General features: G+C 39.1%; 1 protein-coding gene and 1 pseudogene across 1 annotated transcript in view; one reads left to right on the top strand and one right to left on the bottom strand.

The window, feature by feature from the left end:
* The window catches only part of LOC106600648 (zinc finger protein 239-like), a 289,371-nt gene that overhangs the window by 80,143 nt on the left and 185,165 nt on the right, over positions 1-24,063 (bottom strand). The gene's annotated exons all lie outside the window — the stretch shown is intronic.
* On the top strand, positions 5,505-22,771 carry LOC123728072 (zinc finger protein 239-like; annotated as a pseudogene).

Genomic DNA, 24,063 nt, shown 5'->3' with positions numbered 1-24,063 from the left:
TATATTTGATCAGCCAAATGGTGTAAACAATGATGGATGGAATATGAATGTCTATTTTATGTTCTTAAAAGTTAGTTGAGGATGTTATAACGAAAACATTAACTTGAAGAGTTTTCATGATGTATATGTGATGTTTACATACTTTGTGTAGAGAATATGCAGATGAAAGAGAATATTTTGGTGATGATAAGACTGATTTTAGTTGTCTAAACGAGATCATAGTAAATCCTAATGCCTTGCCTTGTAACTAGCTACACCTAGGAAACCCAGAGAGTGTGTCATAAAGATGGAAACGCCCCTTTCTACTCTACGGTATAAAACATGAGTTAAGAATTTACATATACGACTAGTCGTGACCCTGAAACGCAACACGAGGTTGAAGACAAAGTAAATCTCTGAACAATCAAGTTTATGGTGGAGCTATTCTAAGTTCTGTATCTAGGAAGTTGAATTTAAGCAGAACCATCCGGCTATTCTTTTCAAGTCACCGGTTGTCTACACGGCCCTCTTACCCACGCCGGGAGCATCGGCACGGCTGATTAGCCTCCTCATAAGCCCACTCTCACAGAATGAGTCCAAGGAAACTGACAACTAAGAGAAAGGACATTGTGACATCGTTTGGGAAGTCAGAGACTTACACCTGAAGACAAATGAACAAGGCGTTGGCCAAACCTTTCCCACTAAGCGGAACTAGACCCACAAAGAGATACCTAACAGAGACCGTAAATACATGCATTACACTTTTTACCCATAACCGGGGCAGTTCAGGGCAAGGTGTTAGTGCTGAAACTAAGCATAGTTTACAAATGTATCCAAGTGTTGAATTTCTCTCTTGCGCGCTCTCTCTCAATCTCTCTCTGTAAATCTCCATCTTGTGTTGGTCCACTAGGGACCTGTTGCCATTGTATGAAGTTTTAACCAATAACCTAGACTGTTTGTGTATATTTATCTTATGTTATCATTTAACTGGTTAGTAAATAAATAATCAACTCAATTTGTGTGGTACGGAATAATTAGTGAGACCCGGGTTTGTGCAGGTTTACTAATTATGCGACATTCAGAATGAGACTGAGGAAATGAATTAATTGGTGACTGCTATGAAATCTATATGTTTTGAGTTAATTCGGGAAATGTTAACGCATTAAACAAACTTTTCCCGTGGTGCTTCAGGTTACTGAGTTAATTGTTACAGGATTAATTTAATCACGTAATAATAAACAGTTAATTATTCAATTAATAGCATGTCATCACATTAATGACAACGTCATGACATATTGATGCCGCTGTGCGAGGAATCTAAGATAAAACTTGGCCTCACTGTTGAATTCAGTCCATAGGAATTGTGTAGCAAGTTACTCATACACCAATCAGGATTATTGTTGAGAGTGGCGTGTGTGTGGTTTTTCTTTTTCACCAAGATACTAGTGGAGCAAGATTGACTCGTGTTGTATATCTGACACAAATCAGTGTGTAGGGGATTTACTGAATGCTATGAGCTAGGGCGTATGTACCACCCGATGCAGGCATTCTGAGAAAAATAATAGTTGGGCCCAATGGAGTGTTATTTCTGTCTATCGCGTTCAGGAGCGAGTAATTAATTTCTTGAGCGTGGACATAGGGCCAGCCGATTAAAATTTGAGTAGATATTGGCTTGACCAAGTTAGTAATTATCTCTCTGTCTCGCGTTTTCATTGGTGCGAGTAGACCAACGGCGTATTTGTGTTTTACGCACGTTCCGGTTAATCGCAAAAAATATTGCTGAAAGATTGAACGTGAGACGTCACTTAGTAAACCCGTTCTCTTGTTGGAGGGGACTTTTGTTGTGCGGAGTCTCACTTTCCAGCACAAGTGAAGCTAAGCATTGCACCAAATGCTAAGCTAACAAGGGGGACAGCCATTTTTGTTTAACCCTTTGCTCAAAGTGAAATCCCTTGCCGTGCGGGAATCCCATGTGATTTCAGCTTGCGCTATCAGTGACCTCTGGTGCTGAAGAATCGCCAGTAATTGTTTTTAAATAATTTGGGTTACACTGTATGATATGATTTTCACCTTTCTACATGAACTTAGATTAAGTATCGTTTTCAGGTTAATTTAAAGTTTAATTTTCAAATAGCCTAGACAGGTATGATTCATCAATAACATTATTTAAATTAAACAATTACATTTACGAGCTCATTAGGGCCAACTCCCACATTACTGATCTGGTATTGTTGGAAGTCCTGCCTTTGCTAGAATCCAGTGGGATTTCAGCTTTCAGGGATAAGTGGTGGTGATGAATAGCAAGTAATTACATTTTTTTACATTTTTATAGTTTCTTTCTTGTGACAGCAACCATATGCTCAAATCAAATTTTATTGGGTCACATACACATGGTTAGCAGATGTTAATGCGAGTGTAGCGACATGCTTGTGCTTCTAGTTCCGACAGTGCAGTAATATTTAACAAGTAATCTAACAATTCCACAACTACCTAATACAGACAAATCTAAAGGGATGGAATAAGAATATGTCCATATAAATATATGGATGAGCGGCATAGGCAAGATGCAATTGATGGTATAAGATACAGTATAAACATATGAGATGAGTATTGTAAGATATGTTAACATTATTAAAGTGGCATTATTTAGTGTCTAGTGATCCATTTATTAAAGTGGCCAATGATTTGAGTCTGTATGTAGGCAGCAGCCTCTGTTAGTGATGGTTTTTCAGTCTCTCAGTCCCAGCTTTGATGCACCCGTACTGACCTTGCCTTCTGGATGGTAGCAGGGTTAACAGGCAGTGGTTTGGGTGGTTGTTGTCCTTGATCTTTTTGGTCGTCCTGTGACATCGGGTGCTGTAGGTGTCCTGGAGGGTAGGTAGTTTGCCCCCGGTGATATGTTGTGCAGACCGCACCACCCGCTAGAGAGCCTTGTGGTTGAGGGTGGTGCAGTTGCCGTACCAGGCAGTGCTACAGCCCGACAGGATGCTCTCAATTGTGCATCTGTAAAAGTTGGTCAGGGTTTTAGGTGACAAGCCAAATTTCTTCCATTTCCTGAGGTTGAAGAGGCGCTGTTGCCGAGGAACTTAAACTTTCCACCTTCTCCACTACTGTCCTGTCGAGTGGGGGGGGGGGTGCTCCCTCTGCTGTTTCCTGAAGTCCACGATCATCTCCTTTGTTTTGTTGACGTTGAGTGAGAGTTTGTTGCTCACGTTTGGTTGGATACAGTACAGCGTTGTAGCAATCTCAACTGATTGGATATCACTGTCTCGTTGACGATTTAAAGCCGACAAAGACAACCTACTGGTAGCCGAGGAACTGCGTTTGAGAACAGATTAATTGAAAGATCTGGCTTAGACTTATGATAAAGAACGTGAACAAACTCTTGACCAAGTCCATATTCTACAGGAACAATTCGTTTTAGCCCAAAATATATACGATGAAGTCCACGCAAATCTAGATGAATCTGATGAGCTAGCTAAAAACAGGGGCGAGCAACTTGATGCCCTACACTCAAAGCAATAATGTTCTATTGCAAAAGCTGCATACCAAAGACGTTCAGTTAATGAACACATTTACCAAGTTGGATGACAAAACAGCGGAACTCCTTGAAGTCGCTGATTTAATGAACGATGAGAAAGCCCAGGTGAGAAAGTTGGAAAACGTGATCTCTAAGCAAAAGGAGGACATCACATCACTTAATCTCTTGCTTCGCACTCGAGACCTTTCCCTGAAAACCATGACAGATAAGTATGAGGCGGAGCAAGTGCGACACCTACGTGTTTAAGATAAACACCATCTCCTAGGTGGACTCTGCGATACAGCAGAATACCACCCTTAGGTATCATCTGGAGGAACTCCAGAACAGTCACGCGCTATCACGGGACTACCTAACCGAGCAACCTAGCTCACAACCGGAGCTCAGGGAACGAAGGAATGTAGACGACAGGAGATTTCAGACTTCACCTCTCTTAACCTCTTGGGGCTAGGTGGGACGCTAGCGTGCCACCTGTGGTGCACTCCATCAACAGCAGGTGCATTTCAAGAGCGGCAAATTTGAATCCAAATAAATGTCAAAATTCAAATTTTTCAAAAATACAACTATGTTACACCATTTGAAAGATAAACATCTCCTTAATCTAACCACGTTTTACGATTTCAAAAAGGTTTTACGGCGAAAGCATAAATTTAGAGTATGTTAGGACAGTACATTTACAAGAGTTGTGTGTAATGTTTTGTCAAGTCAAAGACAGGGTCACCAAAACCATAAAACCAGCTAAAATGATGCACTAACCTTTTACAATCTCCATCAGATGACACTCCTAGGACATTATGTTAGACAATGCATGCATTTTTAGTTCTATCAAGTTCATATTTATATACAAAAACAGCGTTTTACTATGGCATTGATGTTGAGGAAATCGTTTCCCTCCAATAACCGGCAGTCAAGTCAGCGTCACAAATTAAATAATTAAAATTAGAAAACATTGGTAAAATATTATATTGTCATTTAAAGAATTATAGATTTACATCTTTTGAACGCAATCAACTTGCCAGATTTAAAAATAACCTTACTGGGAAATCACACTTTGCAATAATCTGAGCACTGTGCCCAGAAAAATACGCGTTGCGATACAGACTAGACGTCATGTTGGGGAGATCTAAAATCGAAAATACTATGTAAATAATCCATTACCTTTGATTCTCTTCATCAGATGTCACTTCCAGGTATCACAGGTCCATAACGAATGTAGTTTTGTTCAAAAAAGCTCATCATTTATGTCCAAAAATCTCCGTCTTGTTAGCACATGATGTAAGCCAGCCGGACTTCTCGTCATGAACGAGGGGAAAAAATATATTTCCGTTCGTTCAAACATGTCAAACGTTGTATAGCATAAATCATTAGGGCCTTTTTAACCAGAACATGAATAATATTCAAGGTGGACGAATGCATAGCCTTTTATAACGTATTGGAACGAGGGTACCCAACATGAAGTAGCGCGCCAGGTGTCTAATGGGACATCACCGTTCCATGGCTCTTGTTCGGTCAGATCTCCCTCCAGAAGACTCAAAACACTTTGTAAAGGCTGGTGACATCTAGTGGAAGCAATAGGAAGTGCCAAAATATTCCTAAACCCCTGTGTTTTTCAATGGGATAGGTTTAAAGTCAATACAACACATCAGGTATCCACTTCCTGTCAGAAAATGTCTCAGGGTTTTGCCTGCCAAATGAGTTCTGTTATACTCACAGACACCATTCAAACAGTTTTGGAAACTTTAGAGTGTTTTCTATCCATATATAATAAGTATATGCATATTCTAGTTACTGGGTAGGATTAGTAACCAGATTAAATCGGGTACATTTTTTTTATCCAGACGTGCAAATGCTGCCCCCTAGACCCAACAGGTTAAGGGTCCCTCAGTCTTTTCCTCTTGACCATTCGGCCCACAGTAACCCGGCGCCCCCTCGCCAACATAACCAAAGCTTGGCTTTTCGTCCCACAATTCCCCACAGGAGGGTGCAGATGCTCCCCGCGCACTTGGCAGGGATCGCCTTGACAAAATCGTCAAACTTCCGCATCTTTGACCCCGGTCCAGGAAAGCCAAACGACACTGAGACGTTCTTAGCAGACATAGAGGACACCTTGGATGACTACCCTAATGCTACATATATCGACAGGCTTTACCTGTTGAAGCTAACGTCCAACAGACGTGACAAGGTTCACCCGTCTACAACAGCAACACGTGCAAAACGACTACGCTAAACTTGCCACGGCTTTGAAAATAGAATTCAGCGGTTCTGAGACTCGCAAACATGATAGCTCGTTGGCTAACAATGTCAAACAAGCACGAAATAAACACTCACAAGCCTACTATCATTGTTCAGCTTACTTTGGCATGCTCACTGAAACAGGAATAGAAGTGCTATTGCCTTTCAAACAACTGTTTCTGTCGAACATGTATCCCAACTTCATTAACTTCTTGGACCCTACTGCCCACATTGCCAAAGGGCCCTTTGCCAATTTCGTCACTTCTAGAGCTTGCGAGCACAGCTAAGAGACCGGAATTTGATTTTCGAGCTCGATCCAGATCGACTGGGTCGGCCTAGTTGCCAGGTCGGCCAGATGCGAGAATTATCTCCTCACAGTGACTTGCGCATTGACAAAGTAGATGGAGTGCCTGCCCGCAAACCAATGACACAGCGGAAAGCACGGCCATTCTTTTGCTCAACCACATTTTCAGTCGTTTCAGCCTGCCAGGAGAAACCGTTGACAGCAACAGAGGAACTCACTTTTCGGCAGCTGTAATGACCGAACTGTGGTGGCTCCTGGGAATCAAAGCTAAACTCCACATCGCGTACCACCCTAGGAGCTCTGGCAGGCTAGAAATGAGCAACCAGACAATTGTCAGAATCCTGAGGAAATATGTGGCAGCCAACCACAAAGATTGAGACCTCAAACTCCCACTGGTACTGATTGCGATCAGAGCCACACGCAACAGGTCTACGGGAATAACACCAATCGAGATGATGAAGGGCCGGCAAATGACACTTCCACTGCATCTCCTGTACCAACCGGGAGATGTCGCCGCAGCCACCGCCTACACGGCTCATCAACACGTGACGGACTTGCGAACCCACCTCCAAACTACCTTTGCGTACGCTCAAGGAAAGTTGGAAAGAAGTGCAGAAGGTGACAAGACCCATTACGACAAAAAGGCATCAGGTGTTCGAGGTCAGATTATATGTGGTACTACATATACACCAAACCCGCAGGCATCGCGGCAAAGTTCTTGCCCCACTGGACGGGGCCACACGAGATTGTGGTGAAACTGTCACCTGTAGCTTATCAAATCAGGATTGGTCGACAATCCACCATGTTAGTGGGTCCACAGGAAACAAATTGTTTTATACTCCCCCATGTCAGCCAGCACCGAATAGACAGAAACCTAGCAAAGTCAGAGGTACTAAGAAAATTCTTAAATGACCTCAGCTGATCCCTTCCAGGAGATCAGTATGTTGCAGGACAATATCAACAGTGACAACGAATGTACACTACCGTTCAACAGTTTGGGGTCACTTATAAATGTCCTTGTTTTTTAAAGAAAAGCACTTTTTTTCCATTTAAAATAACATCAAATTGATCAAAAATACAGTGTAGACATTGTTAATGTTGTCAATGACTATTGTAGCTGGAAACGGCAGATTTTTTTTATGGAATATCTACATAGGCTTACAGAGGCCCATCATTAGCAACCATCACTCCTGTGTTCCAATGGCACGTTGTGTTAGCTAATCAAAGTTTATCATTTTAAAAGGTGAATTGATCATTAGAAAACCCTTTTGCAATTATGTTAGCACAGCTGAAAACTGTTGTTCTGATTAAAGAAGCATTAAAACTGGCCTTCTTTAGACTAGTTGAGTACCTGGAGCATCAGCATTTGTGTGTTCGATTACAGGCTCAAAATGGCCAGAAACAAAACTTTCTTCTGAAACTCATCAGTCTATTCTTGTTCTGAGAAATGAAGGCTATTCCATGTGAGAAATTGCCAAGAAACTGAAGATCTCGTACAACGCTATGTACTACTCCCTTTGACAGAACAGCATAAACTGGCTCTAACCAGAATAGAAAGAGGAGTGGGAGGTCCTGGTGCACAACTGGGCAAGAGGACAAGTACATTGGAGTGTCTCGTTTGAGAAACAGATGCCTCACAAGTCCTCAATTGGCAGCTTCATTAAATAGTACCCGCAAAACACCAGTCTCATTGTCAACAGTGAAGAGGCGACTCCGGGATGTTGGCCTTCTAGGAAGAGTTCCAATGTCTGTTATTTTGCCCATCTTAATCTTTTCTTTTTATGAGCCAGTCTCAGATATGGCTCAGCATCCCGGAGTCGCCTCTTCACTGTTGACGTTGAGACTGGTCAAGTATTCATAAAATGTTTTTGTTTTTTTACATGGCTAAAAGAGAAATAATATAATATATATTGTTTACAGGAAACTCATTCTACAAATATAGATGAGGTTGAGTGTAAAAAGGACTGGGAGGGAGAAATATATTTTTGTCATGGTCAAAGAAACTCAAAAGGGGTGATTATACTAATTAATACAAATTTTTATCCGATTGTGCAAATAGATCCGTAAGGAAGATGGATTATTTTAAATATGCTATTGGACCAAAAACAGATCTGGCTAATTAATCTATATGGGCCAAACAATGATGATCTACACTTTTTCAAAAATATATGTAATAATCTATTGAGCTCACAAGCAACGAAATCTATTATGGTGGGAGATTATAATATGGTTTTAACTACCTCAATGGATCGTAAAGGAAATCATTCTACAAACTATCACCCTCAAGCATTTAAGGAGATTACAAAGATCATGGATACATTAGAACTAGTGGATATATGGAGGTTGAAAATCCCTGACCTAGTGAGTTATACATGGAGGAGGCTTAATCAAGCTAGCCGTCTTGATTACTTCCTAGTCTTGTTCTTGCTGGCATCAAAAGTATTAATAGGAGACCGAATGCGATCGGACCACCATCTAATTGGCCTCCATATAGCTCTTTCAGAATTTCCACGTGGACAGGGATATTGGAAATGTAATCAAAGCCTATTGGATGACCAATTTGTTCTTAACTAAGACAATATAATTCATAATTTACTTTTTGTACAACGTAGGTACAGCAGATCCTCTTATTGTATACAACACTTTCAATATACTTTTAGAGGCCATTCAATACAATACTCATCATTAAAACAAAAGCAGTTTAGGTCTAAAGAGATTAGACTAATAAAGGAAATAGAGGAAGTAACAGAGCAGGTAGATGGTAATGTAAACTATTATAGAGGCACAAAATATGTTAGTGGAAAAACAAAAAGAACTGGAGGTACTTATTCAAGAACGATCAAGTGTAATGTATTACAAAAATAAAGCGAATTGGATGGAAAATGGGGGGATATGCACACAATTTTTCTTGAATCTTCAACACAGAAATTCTAACAGAAAGACTTTACAGAAACTCATTAAAATTATGGAGTTTTCCATGATTCACCAAATTATATTTTGAAAGAGGAAGCAAAAATATTTTAAGCAAATGTTTTCTTTTCAGTCTCCTATATTTCCACTGTTAACTGTAAGGATTTATTTTATAATAATAATAATGTAAAATTAACACATTTACAGAAAGACCGGTGTGAAGGCCAACTTACAGAAGAGGAACTTTGAGGCAATAATATCTTTTCAGTCTGGAAAAAACACCAGGGCTTGACACTATACCAGTAGAGGGATATCAGACCTTTTTGATGTACTCAAAGATCCATTATTAGCATATTTTAATTACTTTTATACAAACGGTAGACTTTCAGGTCCTCAACAAGGTCTGATTTCATTACTACTAAAACAGGACCCAGGTGGTAAGTATAAAGATCCTGTCCATTTAAAAAAATGGAGACCTCTAACACCTCAATGATGTGATGTGAAAATCTTGTCGAAATGCATAGCATAGAATAATAGAATAAAAAAGGTTATAACAGCTATTGTTCATCCTGATCAGACAGGTTATTTATATGGACGATATATTGGAGATAATATACAACAATTACTTGAAACAATTGAACATTATGAAACATTTTAAGATAGCAGGTCTGGTCTTCATAGCAGATTTTGAAAAGGTATTTGATAAAGTACGATTACAATTTATATATAAATGCCTGGAATACTTTAATTTTGGTGAATCTCTTATACAATGGGTTAAAGTTATGTACAGCAATCCCAGATGTAAACAATGGTTACTTCTCAAAGTATTGAGCTTTTAGAGGAGTAAAACAAGGCTGTTCGTTGTCTCCATATCTATTTATCATGGCCATTGAAATGCTAGCTATTAAAATGACATCCAACAAGAACATCAAGGTGTTAGAAATCCAGCGGATAAAAACAAAAGTGTCAATGTATGCTGATGACTCCAATTTTTTCTTAAATCCGCAATCTGGATCCCTGCACAGTCTCATTGAAGATCTTGATCACTTTTCTAGCACCTCTGGATTAAAACCTAATTATGACAAGGGTACCATATTACGTATTGGATCATTAAAAAAATGTGTTGACACTACCTTGTAGTTTACCAATAAAATGGGCGAATGGTGAAGTAGACATACTTGGTATTCACATCTCAAAAAATATAAATTCATTTACCACAATTAATTTAAATAGAAAGTTAGCAAAAATAGATACAATTCTGCAACCATGGAGAGGTAAATACTTGTCTAGTTATGGAATAATTACATTGATTAACTCTCTGGTCCATCACAGTTTACTTACTTACTAATAGCATTGCCTACTCCAGATGATTTGTTTTTAAAATCATATGAGCAAAAAAACCATTTCATTTTATTTGGAATGCTAAGCCAGACACAATTAAATGTGCCTATTTATATAATTAATATGAGTTTGGGGGGCTACAATTATTAAATATTAAAACTTTAAACCTCTCACTAAAAGCTTCACTCATACATAAGTTATACTTAAACCCAAAATGCTTCTCCAGTATATTAAGAAAAGCTCATCCTTTGTTCAAAAATTGCTTTTTTGCCTTCATACAGATTACAACTTCTCATTTCCGACTAATTGAAAATTAAATTTTGTTTAAAGTATCACCCTTTCTTTAAACAAGCCATACAAAGCTGGTTACAATTTCAATTTATCCTCCAGAAAAGATAGAACAAATATTACAACAAATGTAATGGTTAAACTCAAATATATTGATTAATAAAAAACATTCTTTATGGAAAAATGTTTAAAATGGTATTATATTTATTAATGATATTATGAATAGAAAGTGAGGAGTTATATCACATATGCAGTTGTCGAAAATATATGGGAATATCTTCTCAATCCAAACTTACAACCAACTGATTGCAGCACTACCACAAAAATGGAGGAGGCAAGTGGAAAAGGGAGAAAGTAGGGAACTTGTTTGCCTGCCATATATTAAAGATACAAATTGGCTGAAAGGAATTGGTATAAATAGAAAAATATACCAGTTTCATCTGAGGACAAAAATGTTGACAGCTGCGCCATACATGTTGCAAAATAAATGGGAGGAAATGTTCGATATACCAATTCCATGGCACATGGTTTATGAACTGGTACAAAAAACTACAGTTGACTCAACACTTAGTTTTTCAATTTAAATTATTATATAAAAGTATTGCCACTAACAGAGTGCTATATATATGGGGAATACAACAATCTCAGCTCTGTCGATTTTGTTGCGAAGAGACAGAATCAATAGATCACTTATTCTGGTATTGCCCCTATGTAGCTTGTTTCTAGTCACAGGTTCAGGAATGGTTAAAAAACCACAACATGCACTTAAAATTAACCTTACAAATAGCAGTGTTGGGCGATCTGGAAAGCCATAGGCAATCAATAAATAATACAATAATACTCGTAGGAAAGGTTTTCATCTTTAGCTCACAATCAGTGGATAATATACGATTAAAAAGATTCTAACATTTTGTAAAACATCACAGCACAATTGATAAATATATGGCACATGGAAACCAAGGGCAGTCTATGGTGAGAGTGGCTGAGGGTTGGTTTTAAAGAGTTTGTTTGGTAATGTATTGTTGTTATATATAAAAGTAGCATGTATGTTAAATAGATTTTTTAAATGATTTGGGAAAATGTATGTATATGTAGCAAAAAAGCTGTAAAAAAAAAAATAGGGGTTAAAAAATAAAGAATTATAGAAATTACTCAAATATGGCTGACTGAGGATAATAACAAAAAAATTGCAATTAAACATTGTTTTTATTCAAATAAATTATAGCCATAGCTCTAGTTTTTCTCATCTTCAGGTTCACCCTCTCAAACTGAACAGGACATCAGTAGGCTTAGTCCATGCACACAGATATTTTGTATTTCTGCAGCCTCGCCTCCTGAAGTGCCATCGTACACAAAAAACTGGAAAGAAAGTACATTTTCTTATAAATATAACTTTGCACTGTTTGTCTCCGAGCATGATCTTGGTATAGCCTAGGCCTATAGTATAGTCTATGGATCATGTTGGAAGAGAGAAGAAACCTCTGTGAGGAGGGCCGGAGGGGTCCACCCCAACGACACTAACCACAGTCCTATCTCACACACCTCTCCACTCACGCTGCTCTGAACAGGCAGGGCCATGACAAAACCAGTAAAAAGAACAGACCTAGGTCCTCTGAGAAATAGACTGATTGTTTATCTTATAAGTGGTGACTCGGCCTAGTTGGAAGGTATAAATATGTCATTGTGTGACTTGTATGTTATATTAGCAGCTGACGTATCCAGTAGGTTGAATAAATCTGGTGTGTGCTTTTACGAGTTGTCAATCTGAGTTTCTCCTCTGTTCGTTCAGAACTTAACAATCCTTTTATTGAGACCACACTTGGCACACTTGATATTGCACACCCAGCAGCGAATCAGGGAGGAAGGGCATCATGAGATATAATAAGCAACTAATTCTCAAACCCTGAGCAATGTGACATTTGATTGATTGCAAATTACATGACACTCCCTGAACTAAATGTAAAAATACTAAACCCTCCCCTTGACTGAAATCTAAAAAGAATGACACTCCCTCATTTTCCTCCAGGTAACAATTATGTAAATTTCACCTCTCCCTAAGCGACTGTTGTTTAATGATATACATACTTTGAAACTACTACATATGTTTATTAAATTGTCTTTTAAAACTAGATGTATTATTTTCATCCTTGATGAGGAAGAATGTGTTTGGATAACTGCATGTAACTTGATTGATCCGCTAATGAAAAATAAATATTCTACTGCTCAGCCTATGGGTTATCTATACAAAAAATGTGTTTGTTTAATTGATAGCATGCGAAATAATTTAAATGTCTATGTATCTACTCAATACATGTCACTACACCTCTACATGCCAATTAGCTAGCCCCCAGTATGTTCTACAATGCATACAAATAATGTTTTGCAGTATAAAGGACATTTTTCATATTTAAATAAATGTGAAATAAAACGAATGTATTTGTAATTTAAAAAAATAATATTTTTTGTGTTTTCTATGGTGCCAAAGTCCAGGGACAATATTACTACCACAATTCAAGTATGACCTTCTTAATATTGGCCAATGGAACCAGAGAGGAAGCTTGTGTTACCCTTTCCATGCCCCATTGTTCAGAGTGGAAGAGCTGTGAACTCACCTGTGATGGTCCACATCTACTACAACCTTTCCTATTGTGTTAGTAACCAACACAGCATTTTAGGAAGCCATTGTTCAAAATGTGTTCATACGTAAGATTACAATGGGAGGGGGTGTGGCATGCACAGGGGAGGACCAGGAGGTTGATTTCAGACGTCTATTTAGGACTGGGATCCTATCCAGAGTTGACAGATTGACAGTGAGGACAAACCCAGCCTGCCTCTCCTTCCACACTGAGTCCAAACCTACAGTCACTGGGTCCTGATTGTGACAGTGGAGCCCAGTTTGCACTGCAGGATCGAAAGTTTGTATCAGTGAAACTGGAAGACTGCAGTCAAACAATGGAGCTGAATGTCATCATTAAAGATGAAGAGGAGGAGAACATTGGGAAATCTTTTATTCATGGTAAAACCAGGTTCTAGCTTTAAATGCTATTCATGAATTAAACCTCTAAGTTATGACCCAGTCTATTGCTATGTTGAATTATGACATTACACATCACTGAAGAACTTCCAACTGTACAAATGTAGTTATGAAAGTTCAATCAGTAAGGCTGGTCTGAATGGTTTGTTACTTCATTCATCTAGTAAACTCTATGGTGCAGTTCCGCTGACACAGATTAAGCCTAATCCTTGAATAAATTCCACTTTTAAATTGTACTAACTGAAATGGCTTTTCTCAGACATGGTTTAAAATAGTCTCAGACTTGTCCTAGTCTAGATTTAAAATCAGTATTATTTAATCTAGATCTAACTAGTGGGGAACCATGAGGGCCTTCAGAGAAGGTTAAGGCTTGATAAAAATGTATATATTTTTAAAAATAAAATTTCGTTTAAATTTGTATTTCGTTTTAATAATTGTAATAATTTTCTGATTTCATCTCTTCAGTTGTTGTTGGAAAGAGAAGGGTTAACACTGAAGAGAAAAAAAATATCCAATCAGGATTTTCTTTGGTGGTCTCTGGGTAGAAAAATCTAGCTAGCTCAGCCAGCCATAAGCAAGAGTCTTTGGTAACAGCATATATAGAGTGTGTCTGAAAGTGGGCGTGTTGACTGAAGTGGGAGGATCAACAGAGGTGGGTGTATGGAAAGTGAATCAGCTAATTGAGAAGATTTGTTGCCACTCAAGACCGTTTTGTGTGGCTGATTTGATTGTTGCACAACCAGTTGATTGTTTGACAACTGTAGCATTTTATCTAAGCAAAACCCTAACCTTTTTCCTAACCTTAACCTCATTATCCTAACCTGCCACGTTAATTATCCTAACCATTTTCCTAATCCTAACTTCATTCTCCAAACCGGCCACGTGAATTATCCCAACCTGCTAGGTTAGTTCTCTTAACCTGCTATGTAAACATTACGCTGATCAGCATGTACCTGGGTATGGCTGGTCTGAACAATAATGGAGTGCTGATGTTAAAATTCCACCTTTCCAGAAACAAGTCTCTCACCGTTGTCGCTTGTTATAGACCCCCTTCAGCCCACAGCTGTGCCCTGGACACCATATGTGAATTGATTACCCCTCATCTATCTTCAGAGTTCGTACTGTTAGGTGATCTCAACTGGGACATGCTTAACACCCCGGCCGTCCTACAATCTAAGCTAGATGCCCTCAATCTCACACAAATTATCAAGGAACCTACCAGGTGCAACTCTAAATCCGTAACCATGGGCACCCTCTTAGGTATCATCCTGACCAATTTGTCCTCTAAATACACCTCTGCTGTCTTCAATCAGGGTCTCAGCGATCATTTCCTCATTGCCTGCGTGCGTAATGGGTCCGCGGTTAAACGACCACCCCTCATCACTGTCAAACGCTCCCTAAAACACTTCAGCGAGTAGGCCTTTCTAATCGACCTGGCCGGGGTATCCTGGAAGGATATTGACCTCATCACGTCAGTAGAGGATGCCTGGTTGCTCTTTAAAAGTGCTTTCCTATCCATCTTAAATAAGCATGCGCCATTCAAAAAATATAGAACTAAGAACAGATATAACCCTTGGTTCACCCCAGACTTGACTGCCCTTAACCAGCACAAAAACATCCTGTGGCGTTCTGCATTAGCATCGAATAGCCACCGCGATATGCAACTTTTTCAGGGAAGTTAGGAACCAATATATTCAGTCAGTTAGGAAAGCTAAGGCTAGCTTTTTCAAACAGAAATTTTATACATTTTATTATGAACGCATTAGATTGACGGTAACAGTAGTCAGATTAGGCTACAGGTAAAACAAATGTTAAAAAACACTGTCTGTTGTTGACAAGCATATTCAGTTAATATTCATATTTAATTCAGTGATTGAAATGATGAGCCCATCCCTCAGTAGCCTATTCCAGCAGGCTACTGGGAAACAAGCACTTCTTATTGAGGAATTGCCTCGCATTCATGTTGAACAAATTAGTCTGGAAATCTGAAGTAAGCAAGCTGCTAAATCGTTCAGTTTACATCTTGCCTACATCTTGTCTAGGCTACTGTAGACTATCTGAAATTATATGTAGGTCTATCAGGCTACCTGCCTTTATCCAAGCAAACTATGTCAAAATGTAATTAGAAACATAAAGCCAGATTTTTTACTGTTGCCTATGTCTTTTGAAATGACAAGTCAATCTCGCAAATAGGTCATTTATAACGGCTGTAGTCTTACAATCTGGCACATAATAACTGCACAATTTCCATAAATTAGCCTAACATTCGTTTTTTTTTAAATGTTCATCCAAATGTTTCTTGCTCAGAGATTTCGAGATCCTCTGCCAGCTTTCATCTCTCAAACTCTCCTTTCGGATTTATCTATTGTTATGCACATGCGCAAAGGGTATTTATTTACAATAATGAACCTGATTCAAGCCCAGAATGCTGATTGGCTGAAAGCCGTAATATATCAGACCATATACCAGGGGTATGACAAAACATTACTTTTTACTGTTCTAATTACGTTGGTAACCAGTTTATAATAGCAATAAGGCATCCTTGGGGTTTGTGGTATGTGGCCAGGCACTCCGCGTTGCGTTGTGCTTAAGAACAGCCCTTAACCGTGGTATGTTGCCCATATACCATACCCCCTTGTGCCTTATTGCTTAGTCAAGTCGACATTCATTGATAGAAAATGATCTGGTGAGTTTAATAAAGGTGTTATGTAAAGGTCGTATAAAATGTGTTATATCTGGAGTTTCCTCGGACAATGAGGTTCATCTTCTTATGCAGAAGATTCCTGAGTGTTTGGAGCACTAAACCGTGTGTAGATGGAAAGAAGGAGGAAAGTCAATCGGTTTTACTGATGTTGGAAGAAGAGTATCAACCTACTAATCTTTTTGGTATTTATTAGGTTCCCCATTAGCCGCTGCAAAAGCATCAGAATTGTTCACTTCTTTCATTAACTTCTCAAACCCCGGCTTGGTCTGATTCCCAAGCGTTCTCGCAAGTCTCGCGTTGTTGCGTCTCTTGGTTTAGGAACTCTGTGGCTGTTGTGGGGGAACAGGAATTTCCGGCCAGGCGCGCATCATTCTTCATAACAAAGAAAGCGCTAGAATTGTGCAGTAGAGACGATTACTTTTGTCTCCGTTTCAAATTGATTGCTACAGGTATGTAATAGCATGTTTAAACTTTCTAATATCGAAAGAACATGTCATAAAAAAACGTTAAGGTATTATCACGTTTAGTTAAGGTTTTATGTTCTATTTTTGTGTCAAACTGAGTGAGTGAAGAACGCAGTCAAACACTGGAGCTGAATGTCAACATTAAAGATGAAGAAGAGGAGAAGATTGGGAAATCTCTTTCTCATGGTAAGCACAGTTTCTATCTAACTAAGTTTGTTATTCATTCCAACTTCTCACTGTGTATGAAAAGTTGCAGTAGAACTGTTTCATGATGAACTGTTTCAATGAGAAGGTAGATGTTTTTCCTGTGTTGCTCAGTTGGTAGATCATGATCCTCTCATCGCCAGGGTTGTGGGTTCGATTCCCATGGGGGACCAGTACGAAAAAAGTATTAATGTATGCACTCATTACTGTAAGTTGCTATGGATATGAGCGTCTGCTAAATGACTAATGTAAATTTGCAGTACGTGAGGAGATAAAGAACATTCCTTTCTTCATTACATCTGTCACATTATTATGTAGTTTACGGTAGTCCCCCCAGTCACGTGGTGTTTGATGACAAACACACAACGAGAAGAGACCGGAGCCTTGTGAGTCAGTTACTGTTGTGCAGCATGCGCCATCTAATTACAGTATGGAATTCACAACTAAATGTTTGCCAGCTAAATATCTTACAACTGTTAAGTTAACAGTCTACAATGTGTTAAATGCTCTGCAGTTGTCTATTTGGTTTGCTAATTTAGTAGCTAGTTAGCTACCTAGCTAAGTGGTTAGCTTCTTCTAAAATCAAGCATTCGCTTGGTAACAGCAGAGAATGCCCTCCTGGATCAAGAGCCCTGCAGGCTAATATTCGTTTGGGGGTGCAGCAAACTGAGTAGTGTTTTTCAGTTACCTGTATATTTGTATAGTTTGTCAGACTCTACACAAAATGTTCGCAATGCGCTCATTAGCATTTAGTATTCTCTATGAGGATTCCTTAGTGCTTGTTAGCATTTTGATAGCATTCTGCTGAGTGACTTTTTAAACAGCTGTAGTCAACTTGTGCTCTAGGTAATAGATAAAGCACCTCGCGTTCATAAATTTGCCCGTTTAGATAATTTTTCATAATGTACTAGTTTCCCAAAACAGTGGTCTGAGCCAGTAACGTGTGTCAAACGGTGGCTATAAAATATATTTTGATTTAACACTTTTCTTTTTGGTTACTACATGATTCCATATGTGTTATTTCATAGTTTGTCTTCACTATTATTCTACAATGTAGAAAAATATAAAAAATAAAGAAACCCTCGAATGAGTAGGTGTTCTGAAACCTTTTACCGGTAGTGTATATCTGCAGAAATAAGACCGATCCTGCTTGTGTTGCCTGTTTGTTTCTAATAGCCTACTGATTCCGTGAGCACAAAGCCTCACGCAACATGTCGGATAAACAATTAAAAAAATTCAGCTGTTTTTTTTAATCTTTGCTATGCTGTAATAAAGGCTTAACCAAACGTTTCAACAGACTCAGTTATGCTTATAATTTATTTAGTGTTGTTTATATTGTTCCAAATAGTCACAACATTTTTCTTGTAATCTAACAGCACCTGTTTGGCACACATAATATGCACAGTGTTTGCTCCGTACCTTCTTTTTCTTGATCTCCAGAATGTTCCACAACTAGTCACATTTATTCCACACATCTGACTTCCCCTTTACCTCCTGAGCAACCAGTAAACATTCTCCCGTTTCGAGTTTGTCACGTCCTCTGCAACCATTTTGCTGTTACAGTATTCTGAGTTTGTTATAACCAATTTATTGATGTGATTATGATATGATGTAGGTTTGGCCCTATTGGTCAGGTGCATGTGATGTATACATGGGTCACAAAGAGAGCAAAAGTTGAGGCAATAGATAATGTTTTTCCTTAACAAATGAGGGATTTCAGCAACAGAACTTTTCAGTCAGAAATGTCTGTAATTATGTTGCAGCTTCAGCAATATGGACAGTGTGATGAACACTGTTGATGTTCTGTGGTGGTCGCTACAGCAGGGAAGAGAGAGAGACAACAGGTGCTAGTCTTTTTGTTGTTGTAAGTCTGAGCACAATCGTATCAATTGCGGTCGAACTCCCTCTAGCCATTTGTGTGTTTTAGTTTAAGCGCAGTTTGATTAAATAATTATCAGACAAGCTCAGTGCATGTGGTTGATTTGATTAAAACACGTGTCTATATATGGAGAAATAGATGTTACATTTTTTTCGACCCATCGATTGGTGGAAAGAACAGACTACTCTTGGTGCCCTAATGGACTGTGCAAGGTGTTTTTTGAAATGTATTTTTATTTCACCTTTATTTAAACAGGTAGGGTAGTTGAGAACAAGTTTTCATTTACAACTGCGACCTGGCCAAGATAAAGCAAAGCAGTGCGACACAAACAACAACACAGAGTTACACATGGAATAAACAAGCGTACAGTCAACACAATAGAAAAAAAGAAAGTCTATATACAGTGTGTGCAAATGGCGTGAGGAGGTAAGACAAATATATAGGCCATAGTAGCGAAGTAATTACAATTTAGCAAATTAACACTGGCGTGATATATTAGCAGATGATGATGTGCAAGTAGAAATACTGGTGTGCAAAAGAGCAGAAAAGTAAATAAAAACAATATGGGGATGAGGTAGGTAGATTGCGTGGGCTATTTACAGATGGGCTATGTACAGCTGCAGCGATCGGTTAGCTGCTCAGATAGCTGATGTTTAAAGTTAGTGAGGGAAATATAAGTATCCAGCTTCAGCGATTTTTGCAATTCGTTCCAGTCATTGAAAGTATTCTACAGAGAGGCTGGCCCATGTTGACTCAAAAGCTTCCCACAGTTGTCAAGTTTGATGGATGTCCTTTGGTTGGTGGACCGTTCTTGATACATAAGGGAAAATGTTCAGCATGAAAAACCCAGCAGCATTACAGTTCTAGACACAAACCGGTGCACCTGGCACCTATGATCATACCCTGTTCAAAGGCACTTAAATCTGTTTTCTTGCCCATTCACCCTCTAAATGGCAGACATTCGATCCAAATGATCTCAAGCCTTAAAAATCTTTCTTTAACCCGTCTCCTTCCCTTCATGTACACCGATATGAAGTGGATTTAACAAGTGACATCAATAAGGGATCATAGCAGTCACCTGGTCAATCTGTCATGGAAAGAGCAGGTGTTCATAATATTTTGTACCACTGACTTTTTTTTCTTCTGCTGCTGTTCACACAGGTCATGTTGAGACATTCTCTACATCCAGAGAGCAACAGCAGGAAGAGAGCTAAGAGGTCTCACCACTGCCCACATTGTGAGGAGATTTTCCCATTTCTATCAAAGCTAAAAATACACCTAAAAATACACACAGGAGAGAATCTGTATTCCTGTACTGACTGTGGGAAAAGATTCACATCATCACATTCTCTGACAGTTCATCAGAGTGCACACAGGAGAGAAGCCTTACTCCTGCTCTGACTGTGGGGGGAGATTCTCTCGACGGAGCCACTTAAAAAGACACCAACATATACACACAGGAGAGAAGCCTTACTTCTGCTCTGACTGTGGGAAGAGTTTCTCCCTATTAGATAGCTTAAAAGCACATGCATGTATACATATTGGAGAAAAGCCTTACTCTTGCTCTGGCTGTGGGAAGAGGTTCTCTCAACGGAGCAACTTAAAAATACACCAACGTTTACATACAGGAGAAAAGCCTTATTCCTGCTCGGACTGTGAAAAGAGTTTCTCCCAATTGGATAAGTTAAATAGTCACCAGCGAATACATACAGGAGAGAAGCCTTACTTCTGCTCTGACTTTGGGACTTGTTTCAGCCAAATTGATACCTTAAAATGTCACCAGCGAATACATATAGGAGAGAAGCCTTACTCTTGCTCTGACTGTGGGCAGAGCTTCTCTCAACACAGCAGCTTAAAGGAACACCAACGTATACACACCGGAGAGAAGCCTTACTCCTGCTCTGAATGTGGGATGAGTTTCTCTCTACAGGACAGCTTGAAATCACACCAACGTATACACACAGGAGAGAAGCCTTACTTCTGCTCTGACTGTGGAAAGAATTTCTCTCGACACAGCAGCTTAAAGAAACACCAACGTATACACACAGGAGAGAAGCCTTACCTCTGCTTTGAATGTGGGAAGAGTTTTACAACATCAAGTGCTCTGACAGTTCATCAGGGAGTGCACACAGGAGAGAAGCCATACTCCTGCTCTGACTGTGGGGGAGTTACTCTCGACTGGGAAACTTAGAAACACACCATCGTACACATACGGGAGAGAAGCCTTACTCTTGTTCTGACTGTGGTAAATGCTTCACAACATCAAGTGCTCTGACAGTTCATCAGAAAACACACACAGGAGAGAAGCACACCAACGGATACACACAAGCCAAGACTTTTGCAGATTAAAATCTTACGTTTTCAGTGGATTGGCAATGGACCCATTTTAAAGTATCCTTTTTTGGTAACAAAAGGAGAGAAGCTTCATCAGTTCTCTCAGACCAGCAAAGATTAAAGTCACTTCATCACTTAATTCTCATTAAAGAAGTGGTAAGTGAATTGGATCAAATGAAGAAAGTGTAGAACACTACTGTAATCCTATTGTTTCTCACTGTGAGAGAACTGTGCAGAGGAAAAGGAGCATTACAGAATGTTAGCCTCTTTTTACTGATCAGTGTGCATCTTGTCAGTTTTGGTGTGTTTTGTTAGCTTCTACTGCAAAGATATTGAGATGTCCTTGGATTGGCCCTTAGTGTTGAATATCCTCTTAGGTTTCTCTTGTTGAAACAATGGAGTCTGATGGTTGACTGTGTAGTACTGCTTCCCTCTGCAGTTTTCTGTGGGAATGAGCTAGTCGACACAGCATGTATGAGATAGAGATGGTGTGATGATCAGTTTTCAGCATATATATGCCTTACTCCTTGTTTTTCTATTGGTAACCCAATAGAAAAACAAGTGAAAATATATAAAATGCAGCTACTTGGCTGTTATTCTAGCAACACGGTTTCACGTGACTGTTAGCCATAGTTGGCTAGCTAGCAAGCAAGCAAGGGATAAGAAACGACTTGGTCGCATCTGTAGATACAGAATAATAATACTTTGACTGGATCGAGTCTCTGGCAACCTATCCAATAGAATGAACGGACATCTTTTCTCAGCCAATCAAAATCATGAATCAGTGTGATTTTATGGATATATACAAAGAAATGTTGATAGAAAAACAGGTAAAACGACATGAAATGCAGCTAGTTTGCTGTGTTACCAGCGTCAGTTTGAAATGATTGTGTTTGCTGTGTAGATGGCTAGCTGTGTAGATGGCTAGCTAACAGTGTCCTGACTAGCTTCTCTGAACAGTGTCCTGACCAGAGAGCACATTTTCTGTGCCATGCGAAATCCAAAACAGCTTAAACAAATGCAGATGTTTGACCAGTTTTTTTATTTAATTGGTAACCCATTGTATAAAAGCAAATGTTCCCTAGAGGTTTTGGACAACTTTTTTTTTTGCATGGCTTTGCTGATCTATGGTACTCTTACCTATGACTGCAGCACAGCCATGCTAAACAATTGTTTTAGTATAGTCTAATGTGATGTGCCATCTGTAAATACGAATACATTTGTTTAAATTGCGAGACTAGTTGGTTTAGCCACAGAAAAAGACAGCAACCTTCCCGCTAGTCATGGTTGGCTGAGATAATAAGTGGGCTGGACATGCCTAGAGATGAGTTTGTATTGGTCTGCGATATAGCACGTATTGCGTAGTACTTCTGCGTAAGTGTTGCTCTCCACTTTTCTGGAGGACTGAGTTTTGAAATCAGAGGAATTAGAGTATGATAGCAAAGGAGATGGAGAAAACACGTCTCTGGATTACATCTTCAAACTAAGGGCAAACATGGCATCTGTGACAGGGAGACGCATCCATCCATGATGTATACGGGTAAGATAATGTAGCTAGCTAGACTTTCAGATATTACATGTTTCTAATTTTGACAGTGGTTTAATTTCAAGCTAAAGTGGCTTGAAATTAGGCTATAATGTTAGCTAGCTAACAATGAACCTGGTTGGTTAGCTACCTGCAGATTCATGCAGGGTAGTAATGTCATGAGTTGGGATTATGGTTAATTGTTTACCTAGCTAGCTACATGTCTTAACCTCTATGGGCTAGGTGGGACGCTTGCGTCCCACCTACGTAACAGCCACTGGCAGCCTGTGGCGCGATTTTCAAAACCTTAAAAATCCTATTACTTCAATTTCTCAAACATATGACTATTTTACAGCTATTTAAAGACAAGACTCTCGTTAATCTAACCACACTGTCCGATTTCAAAAAGGCTTTACAACGAAAACAAAACATTAGATTATGTCAGCAGAGTACCAAGCCAGAAATAATCAGACACCCATTTTTCAAGTCAGCATATAATGTCACCAAAACCCAGAAGACAGCTAAATGCAGCACTCACCTTTGATGATCTTCATCAGATGACAACCCTAGGACATTATGTTATACAATACATGCATGTTTTGTTCAATCAAGTTCATATTTATATCAAAAACCAGCTTTTTACATTAGCATGTGACGTTCAGAACTAGCATACCCCCGCAAACTTCCGGGGAATTCGCTAACATTTTACTAAATTACTCACGATAAACGTTCACAAAAAGCATAACAATTATTTTAAGAATTATAGATACAGACCTCCTCTATGCACTCGATATGTCCGATTTTAAAATAGCTTTTTGGTGAAAGCACATTTTGCAATATTCTAAGTACATAGCCCAGGCATCACGGGCTCGCTTATTTAGACACCCGGCAAGTTTAGCACTCACCATAATCATATTTACTATTATAAAAGTTTGATTACCTTTTGTTGTCTTCGTCAGAATGCACACCCAGGACTGCTACTTCAATAACAAATGTTGGTTTGGTCCAAAATAATCCATCGTTATATCCGAATAGCGGCGTTTTGTTCGTGCGTTCCAGACACTATCCGAAATAGTAAAGAAGTGTCGCGCGCATGGCGCAATTCGTGACAATAAAATTCTAAATATTCCATTACCGTACTTCGAAGCATGTCAACCGCTGTTTAAAATCAATTTTTACGCCATTTTTCTCGTAGAAAAGCGATAATATTCCGACAGGGAATCTCCTTTTCGGCAAACAGAGGAAAAAATCCCAAAGGCAGGGGCGGTCGGGTCAGGCGCATAAACCCAGTGTCCCTTGATCGGCCACTTGAGAAAGGCGATAATGT

Source organism: Salmo salar, chromosome ssa17, assembly GCF_905237065.1.
Source record: "Salmo salar chromosome ssa17, Ssal_v3.1, whole genome shotgun sequence".
NCBI lineage: Eukaryota > Metazoa > Chordata > Actinopteri > Salmoniformes > Salmonidae > Salmo > Salmo salar.
The sequence above is the reverse complement of the archived record's forward strand: the minus strand, read 5'-3'. Positions and strand labels throughout refer to the sequence as shown.